The sequence below is a fragment of the Myotis brandtii genome, unplaced genomic scaffold (assembly GCF_000412655.1).
Source record: "Myotis brandtii unplaced genomic scaffold, ASM41265v1 scaffold162, whole genome shotgun sequence".
Classification (NCBI taxonomy): Eukaryota; Metazoa; Chordata; class Mammalia; order Chiroptera; family Vespertilionidae; genus Myotis; species Myotis brandtii.
The window spans coordinates 14861-25016 of record NW_005355923.1 but is presented as its reverse complement, the minus strand read 5'-3'; the positions used below and the strand labels follow the sequence as shown (position 1 = coordinate 25016).

The 10156-nt window shown below is 42.3% G+C and overlaps 1 pseudogene; it reads left to right on the top strand.

Moving 5' to 3' along the window:
• The first annotated feature begins 6 nt into the window (after positions 1-6).
• On the top strand, positions 7-1221 carry LOC102239463 (annotated as a pseudogene).
• The last annotated feature ends 8935 nt before the right edge of the window (positions 1222-10156 follow it).

The window sequence follows — 10156 nt, the reverse complement described above, 5'->3', positions numbered from 1 at the left end:
GCCGCCCACAAGGCCGAGGTTGGCCTCAAAGAGAAGGCAGAGGTGGCAGCAGACAGCAGAGTGAAGCCCAGCATGGACTGTCAAGAGAAACCTTTAAATTTATCCCTCGGGGCGCTTCACAGTTGCCCGGCAATTTCTTTGAGCAAGAGTTTAATCCCAAGTATCACCTGCCCATTTTGTACTTTCAAGACCTTTTATCCAGAAGTTTTAATGATGCATCAGAGACTGGAGCATAAATACAATCTCGACGGTCACAAAAACTTGAGAAACAGACGCACTGGCTGTCCACCAGCTCTACTGGGAAAAGACGTGCCTCCCTTGTCCAGTTTCCCCAAGCCCGAGCCCAAGCCCAAGCCCAAGCCCGCCTCCCCAGCCCAGTCCAAGACCCTGCCGTCCGAGAAGGGGAAGCCGGGCCCCGCAGGGCCAGGCCAGGCCCCTCTGGCCTCAGGCACTGACTCTAGCACTTTAGCCCCCAGTAACCTGAAGTCGCACTGGCCACAGCCCAGCATCGGGGCGCAGGGGGCTTCAGCCTCCAGGCAGCAGCCCTCGGAGATGTTTTCTAAAAGCGGGGTTTCTCCTGCCCCGGAGAAGGCCAAAAGGCCAGAGACGAAGTTCAAAGCCCCGGTGGTCTCCGTGTCCCAGCCCTCGAGCAGCAGCACCATCCATGGCTCGACCGACTTCTCGGCCAAGCACGAGGGCCTGTGGGCGCCCCCAGGAAGAGGCTACTTCTGTGGCCGCAGCGCAGGTGTTGCCGGCCCGGAGCTCAGAGAGCCGCTTCCCAAGAGGCCGAAAGCTGGGCCCGTGGTCCTGGATGCGGAGCAGCCTGGGCCCCACGACAGAAGGGTCCTTGACCTGCCCAAGTACCTGGTGGGCCCCGGAACCACAACGCTGCTGCCCCAGGAGTATGCGTGGCCGCCGCCGACGGTGCTGCCCTCCAAGCCGCGGTTCCTGGCCTCAGGCGAGATGGACTCCGCCGATGTGCTGACAATACACCAGCCCTAGGGCGGGCCCGGGCTGCTCTACACGTGCGCCCCGCGCGGCGCTGGAAGGAAAAAGGCCTGGGTCTTATCAACACTGATCTAGCAGCGTGCTTCAAAAGAGAAACCATGAGAATTTTATTGGGAATGCACATTATCGGCCAAAGGACAAGAAAACTTGATTTCCTATTTTGGGGAAGAAAGGTCTTGATGGATGTGTGCTCCAGGAAGTTGAGTCAGTTCATCCTTCCAGAAAGTGAGCGGGGAAAGTTTTGTCCCTGAATAATATATATATATTTTTAGAATTGACCAAATAAGCAGAGTTTTTGCAAACTTGAGCGCTGCTGAAAAGAATCATTTGGGCTGGGGGTGGGTGGGGAGAAAGTAGATAATGCTTGCACCTCAGGCAAAATCTGTACATATATATAAGTTGTACCTGCTTGTTTCAATACCGTGCGCATCCTTTTCCTCATGTAGCTCCTCACTCTGAGCAGTTCCTGCTATTTTGCTCTTTCATTTAAGATGTACCTTTTAAAATTGTTTTTGATGATTTGTATTATGTTAAATTGTGGGAGCGTACCTGTAGATGCCGCAGCAAACTGCTGGTTCAGGGTGCGTGGCCACTGTGACCTCTGAATGTCCCTCTCAGGTATGTTGGCAGTTGCTGGGGAAATGGAACCAACTATGGTCGAGGGTAGTCTGGGAAACGGGGCAAGTTTATAATAGTCTAGGAAATGGGGCAAGTTAATAGTAGTTAGAGCAACGGGGCAAAGTTATATTAATAGCTAGGGCAATGGGGCAAGTTGATATTAGTAGCTAGAGCAACGGGGCAAAGTTGATTAATAAGTACGTTGGTAACGGGGCATTATTGATTAATTATGGTTTTATGTAATTCACTTATGTTTTAGTAACTGCACTTAGCAACAGTGATTGATTGTATAACTTTAAAGGAAATAAATAAGCTAGGCGCCGCTGGCTGGTCATTCACCTGCATGTTGTGTTGGTGTCTTATTTTCCTTTCCACATTAAATTGTCCGCAGTCTGCGGTCTTAAAATTTGTTATTGGAAGTATTGACCCTCTGTGAATATTGCTGTGTATGTCGAGGTCAGCTACTCTGATTTGGTGCCCTTTTATCACAGATGTCACGGTGTTGCCGAGGAATTTTGGCTTTAATCTCCTTGACTGGACTCTTGCCAGTGACTTCGGCTGAGGTTCACTGGACTCATATGATTAATCCACCAACCTTCACTCTGCAGACTTGGACTAATCCTGATCCTCCTTTGACTACAAACGACTCAGACTACACTCAAGGGACTTGGGTGAGGCCTAATGGACATTTGGGGGACTCTCATTTTCAAGCATTGTTTAACCAGACCCTCACCTAGAATGTACCCACTGTTCCTCTGTATAATAGTCTAGGAAACGGGGCAAGTTTATATTAGTAGCTAGAGCAACGGGGCAAAGTTGATTAATAAGTACCTTGGTAACGGGGCATTATTGATTAATTATGGTTTTATGTAATTCACTTATGTTTTAGTAACTGCACTTAGCAACAGTGATTGATTGTATAACTTTAAAGGAAATAAATAAGCTAGGCGCCGCTGGCTGGTCATTCACCTGCATGTTGTGTTGGTGTCTTATTTTCCTTTCCACATTAAATTGTCCGCAGTCTGCGGTCTTAAAATTTGTTATTGGAAGTATTGACCCTCTGTGAATATTGCTGTGTATGTCGAGGTCAGCTACTCTGATTTGGTGCCCTTTTATCACAGATGTCACGGTGTCGCCGAGGAGGAGCCCCTCCACGGTCCCCTCTGGGGAGTGGGTGTCTGCAGGGCAGCGCTTCCTCTCCGAGCAGCCAGCTGCCAGCACACGCACCCAAGTGTATGTGGAGCTACTCAAATTAGTCTCCTCTCAAATGAATCATTTTTTGTTGGAAAATTCAGGTTTTTTAGGTGTTTGCTTAAATTAGTAGATAAAAAATTAAACGCTAAGTTATACATGATACAGATATTGGAAGCAATTTTCAAGGAAATTAAAATTTGGGAGAAATTTTTAGGTTTGTATTGGAAGGCAGTGCGTCTGCATTGGGGTCAACAGTGGGCATATTTTGTTTTGTTTTGTGTTCATTATGCAACGTGAACGAGAAGTCTTAACTCCCGTGTGACAGGGAGACCGGCCTGAGATCAGTCTGTTGGCCTTGCAGCGAAGTGCTTCGTATCAGGAAAGCGTACGCTATTAAACCCCTTTTCCTGTTCACAAGCTGAGCCATATGTACATAATCTAGATTTTTGTTTCCATAGTTTTGCGCTTTTATAGCCTGTTTTTGAAGATTATCACATTTGCGAAGATGATTGACTTGATCATTGCTAATCTGATGAGTGTTACAGAAAGCTTGCTCTGACTATAAGTGTAAATCTTAAAGGGGATGCATCATAGTAGAGGGCTGAAACTTAAAAGTTTATTTTAAAAAATCACCAAATCTATGTGAAAACAAGTCAGTTCGTGTTATGCTGAAATTATGGGGGTTTTCATATTTCTCCTTCCTAACCACATCGAAAAGTATATAAAAATACCAGTTTTTTTTTTCTTTTTGTCATCCCTTGTATTCCAAAATATGTTGTTATTATTTTTGTCCATCAGTATTAACTATTGGGATACTACTGGTTTTGTATGTTTTTTTCCTTTGGGACAACAGTACATATAATAGAGGTACAATCTGTTGGATTTTTGTTTATGTATTTATTTCATTCCAGTTTGATTTATTTTAATTGCTGATACTTAAGTTGTCAAACAGTAGATGTTACTTGTTTTATTTATGATATATTTCAGCTTAAAGTTATGTTATTATATGTGGATGTAAATATAGATTTGGTGTTTTGCAGTCTTGGTTTCTGGTCTTTATTGTGTTCGGTTTCTGATTTTGTTTCACTTAACTATTTATAAACAATTTTAAACAGACACGATAGTAGCGAGATTAGTATAATGACTACCCTCATCCTGAGCAACATTTTGTGTCTTTCTGCGCCTCCCTGCCCGTCTCCCCCCAGCTTTCTAAAGCAAATCTCAGACTGATTCAACCTTCTACAGGAACAAGGCTCCTTGTGCACTCCATCCACTATGTTTATAGCTATGCTCGCTATCATTGCTTGTCAGTCTTCTTCCGAGTCTTAAACAACCCAATCCGAGAGGTGGCCGCTGATTTACATGCACTATCATTTAAAAAATAAAAAAGGGGGAATTTGCCGGAAGCCGGTCCATCCTTCCTGCTTGACACAGTTGCTGCAGGGAAGAAACATCTGCACAGCATATGTTTCAAGGGACCTGGCGTATATGGCATACTGTTCTTAATATGTTTGCTTCCCTTCTTGGCGCTATGTGTTTTAACCAAGGTCACCTCTCGAGAAAGGTTGTTTCCCCAGGTAGGGATTTTTCCCTGAAGTTAGGGAGGGAATAAAACCCCTTAACTGATTGCCAGGTGGGTAGTTAATCACTTTAACTACGAACAATCACGCTTAAGCTACATAATCTTTACTCCCTGGCATGGAGATAAGAAACGCCCTAACCTTTGGAATAGAAATTAATAGGATTAAAATCAACTGGTATAAATACAGATGTAACATGACAATAAACATAGAACTTGGCTGGAGATCCTGGAGGGAGAACCTTGCTATGCTGATCAACTGAATGCTGCCTCCCTGTCATTCCTTCTTCGCCGACTCTGTCCCCACCTATGGGAACCCCTGGACCTGCTGGGGTTGGACCCCAACAATAGATGTGTGTCCATGTATTAGAAACCCCAAAGATTGGCTTAATCAAATAAGGATTACTTTCTTGTCTTTAGCAAGAAGTTTAATATCACTATCCAAATGCCTTCTTTTTCTGCTCCCTTATACTAGTATTTAGCACATAGCTTTGATTTTTGTGTTCATTGCCTCATGGTCCCAAAAGGTTGCTCTATCTATCTTCAGCATCATTTTTGCATTCCAGGCAGGAAGAAAACCAAAGAAAGGGGCAGTGCTTGTATTGGTAAAGCAAAAACTCTTCCAGAAATCCCTAACAGATGGTTTCTTACATGTCACTGGCCATAACTATGTCATTGAGCCATTCTAGAAGCAAGGAAACTTGGCAGAGTATATTAGCTGAGTGCATTTCTGCCCTCCTGTGTTCTGTGAGCAAATAAAGATAAGGGGAAGTTGATAAGGGCGTGCAACCAGCAGTGTCCACCAATTCTTATTAATTTCAGGAAAGCATATAAACTTATTTTGGAAACTATTTTCTCATTTTCCTTCACTCTTAGTTTCCCACTACCTAATGCCTCCTTTGAGAGAGGAGAGTCCCTGCTCTATGGAGGTATTGAAAGGAGACGATCTTGGATGCTACAACAATGTGGTAGGTCTAGTAAGTAAATCTGAAACACCTGTGGATCAGAGCATTCTCTGAGCTACACAGCAGTGTCCTGCAGATGGGAGTGGAATGAAGCTCTGTAAGTGCAGTTGTCTGCTAGGCACATTTGCCAGGCCAGGAACAATTTTGATTTTTCTCTGCCCACCTCACACTCTCTCAGACTTTTCCTTACCTTGAGTGCAGATCAGTCAAAGTCTGAGTTCTTTTTAGTAGTGGTGGTAGTAGTAGTAGTAGTAATAGTACTGGACTTTGGGACTATACCCTGCTGCAATATGCAAACACAAGCAAAGCATTTTACATAACAAGAATAAATTCATTTAAAGTAAACTACACTTTAATAATTATTTTCTTGGATATCCAGATAGTTTCTTCTCCTTAGGCAGCAGGAATAGTCATGGCTATTTGGTATTGCTCATACCATTATTAACAATAATAGCACTTATTGAATATCTTCAATATGCCATAGCTCTGTAAAAAAAAACACAATTCTGATATCCAGATGATGGGATTCTGCTCTAAAAAGAAGTGTACAGAGAGGGCATTCAAAATCCCAGTGGGCAATAATTTATTTGTAGAAATTCCATGTACTGGCTGCATGTAACCAAGAGAACTGGGCCTGTTTGGGGTTTCCTTTAGGCTCTCACATGTTTTCCTAAGGAGCTTTGGAAGTGTTTAGTGAAGTCAGACATCTAGTCAAACCTCATGGGGGTTGACCCCTAACTGTATAGGAAACCATCAATATGACTCTATTGACTGGATATTTTGGCAAAGCCAGATGGTGAATGAAGAGAAAAAAAGGTCTTTAGAAGAGAATTCCGGTAAAGACCATGGAGTGGGTAAACTGTGAGATTGCCTCTTCTCATGACCACATCAAAATTACAAATAATTATAGAAAAACCATCCCTGAGAACCACCTGAAGACTAGCTAAGTAGAATTCCTGTAAGTGAGGACATAAGGAAGCCATGCTCAGACTGGTAAGGGGGAGGAGACCAGCAGGCCCCACACATGCAATGTGGTGGTTAAGAATCAGGAGAAATGTCTCCTCTGTGGAGGACCGTCCTGAGGAGCAATGGGCTCGCTAGCCTGGAGCACCAGTGCCAGGGAGAGTGGTCCCCATAACACCTGGCTGTGCAAATCAGTGGGGATTAAGTCCCAGAGGGATAAAGGGCTACGGGAGACCAAAGCATACTACTCTTAAAGGGCCAGCAAACAAAATCACTTGCTCTAAGCTCCAGACTAGGGCAGCAGCTAGAAAAATGCCAGGAACTTACGGGGCAGAAATAAATTGACTGATACAGGGTGATGACTGAAGGAATGGGGGTTGGGGAAAATCTCTCTGGGGGACAGAAACACTGGCAGGCACCATAGTTCCTTTGCTGAGCTCTCCTGCCAACCAGCCAACCACATGCAGTCAGATACCTAATCTGTGCTCCCATTTAACTTTGTTCACCACCACCCAACTCCCTAGTGATTCCCTGAAACCCTGCTCCACCCAAATTTCTAGCTCAACCTGAGCCTCTTCCAGTAGCTCCTCCACAGGAGTGTCTGCCTCAGTTGGTACTGCAGACTCACTCAGAGGACCACAAACTACACACAAGTAATGGCTGCCTTGGGCTTATGCTGCAGACTCTCTCAAAAGTTTGCAATTCCCACGCAAGTGGCAGCTGCCCTGGGCTTGCACTATAAACTCTCTCAAATGTCCACACACCCCACATGAGCAGCAGCTCTCCTCAGAGTACAACAAAGCTCCTGCCAAGTAACCCCAAACCCAGCACAAGTGGTGAGAACTCTCTCTTTTTTTTTTATTGTCAGTCCCATCAGGTGGCCCCAAATCTGGCATAAGTGACAGCCAGTTTTGGCCTGTAACATAGTTCCAAGTGGCCAGAAGCCTGGCATAAGGGGCACCTGGCCGTGGCTCACATCATAGCACCCACCAAAGGGCCGCAAGCCCAGCACAAGTGGCATCCAGCCTCAGGTCTCAGAATGGTCTCTTTCAAGTATCTCTAAGCTCCGCAGAAGCAGCAAACACATGCATATCACTTGGTAGCTCTATCTACCAAGCAGCGCCAAGCCCTGCACAAGCGGTGGCTGGATTTGGCCGGCACCAGAACCCCTTCCAAGAGGCTCCACAATGAGCACACCTGGTGCCCAGCTTCAGACACTGCACCAGAGCCCCCACAACCAGCTCAATAGCCAACTGAGCCAGAGGGCTGTCCCAGAACCCTGCTAATGAAACCAAGAGCTGGATCTTTGAAAACATAAACAAAATTGATAAACCTTTAGCCAGTCTCACCAAGAAAAAAAAGAGGGAGCTCAAATAAAATCAGAAATGAAAGAGAAGTAAAAACCTACACTAAAGAAATACAAAGGATTATCAGAAAATACTGTGAACAATCGTATGCCAACAAGATGGACAACCTGGAAGAAATGGATACATTTTTAGAAGCATATAATCTTCCAAGATTACATCAGGAAGAAGCAGAAAAACAGGCTAATAACTACTAACAAAATTGAATCAGTAATCAAAGAACTCTCAACAAACAAAAGACCTGGATCAGATGGTTTCAGTTTAATTTTACCAAACATTCAAAGAAAAATTTATATCTATCCATCTCAAACTATTCTAAAAAGTTGAAGAGGAGGAAAGACTTTCAAACTCATTTTACAAGGCTGGCATTACCTTGATATAAAAATCAGACAAAGACACTACAAAAAAATAATAGAATAGGTCAATATCCCTGATGAACATAGATGCAAAATTCCTCAATAAAATGTTAGTAAAGTGCATCCAGGAATATAATAAAAGGATCATACACAATGATCAAGTGGGATTTATTTATGGGATGCAAGTTTGGTTCAATATCTGCAAATTAATTGTGATATGCCACAAAAACAAATTGAAGGATAAAAATCACATGATCATATCAATAGATGCAGAAAAATCATTTGACAAAATCCAACATCCATTTGGGATAAAAACTCAGCAAAGTTTTTATGTTTTCTTACCTCATTAGAGAGAACATACCTCAATATAATAAAAGCCATATATGACAAACCCAGAGATAACACCACACTCAGTGGTGAAAAGCAGAAATCTTTTTTCTGTAAGATGAGTACTAAGACAAGGGTGTCCATTTTCCCCACTGTTATCCAACATAATATTAGAAGTTCTAGTTACAGTAATCAAACAAAAAAAAGAAATAAAAGTTATCTGAATTGGAAAGGAATTAATAAAACTGACATTACTTGCCAATGGCATGACAAAATGCAGAGAACTATGAAGAGAACCAATGACAAACTATCAGAAATAAAAATTAAGAAAGCAAACCTATTTAGAATTGCATTGGAAAGAATAAAATACTTTGAAATAAATTTAACAAAGGAGATAAAACACCTATACACAAAAACTTTAAGATATTGAGGCAAAAAATTAAAGATACAAATAAATGGAAGGATATACTGTGCTCATATATATATAAATAATTAACATGATTAAAATGTCCATATTACCCAAAGCAATCTGCAGATTCAAAGCAATCCTTATCAAAAATCCAACAGCACTTTTTCACAGAACTAGAACAAATAATTCTAAAATTTATATTGAACTACAAAAGACCCCAGTTGCCAAAGCAATATTGAGAATAAAGAACATTCTTTATTCTCAATTGTAATGTATAATACCACGCTTCCTGGTATCAAACTACACCACAAGGCTGTAATAATCAAAACCGAAGGTAATGGCATAAAAACAGGCACATAGATCATCAGTGGAAGAAAATAGAGAACCCAGAAATAAATCAACAACTATATGGCTAATTAATCTGACAAAGGAGGCACGGATATTCAATGGGTAAAGGCAGTCTCTTTACTAAATGATATTGGGCATGTTGGACAGATACATGCAAAAAAATAATAAAACTGGACAACTTTCTTACACCATATACAAATATAAAATCAAAATGGATCAAAGACTTAAATGTAATAACCTGATACCATAAAACTCCTAGAAGAAACATAGGCAGTAAAGTCTGTGACGTTGCTCTTAGTGATATTTTTTAGTGTTAACGTAAAAACCATTGAAACCTGTAAAGAATTTTTGTGAGTTTATTTGAGCCAAACTGTCGACATATGCCGGGAAGCAGAACCCCAAGGAATTGAGATAATGCTCCAGAGAATGAGGGACGTAGGTGGGTTACATGAAATCCATTGGTGATAGACTAGAGAGGCAGAAGAAAGCAAAGTGGGGAAACCCCTGGGATTGGATAAAAAGTAAAATGATAGATACATACTTAGGTGGGTGCAGGAACAATGAACATGATAACAATGAAGGAATTTGTGGTATCTGTCCTGGAGCCCAGGCACATTAGATTGTGCCCCATGGGGTCCAGAAAAAGGGAAGTTACAAGTTACCCAGACATTTCAAGGGTATGTTATCATAGATGCAAAAAGACAGATAGGCTCAGTTAAGGTAAAGGTTGACCTTATCAGTGAAGATATTGGCCTAGGAGGTAACTGCCCACCATAACTGCTTTTAGTTAAAGTTTAATTTCAGACCATCCTTTGTGGTTACTTTAGGTCTCTGAGTTTGCAAGACTGCCATGCAGGCCTCCCTGAGCTTGTCAGGTCAGCATGTGGCCCTTTTTGTCCACATTAAATATATCTTCTCAGGCAAGGGAAATAAAAGGAAAAATAAACAAATGGGACTATATCAAACTAAAAAGTTTTGCCTAGTGAAGGACACCATCAACAAAATGAAAATTATGAGTCTCCTGA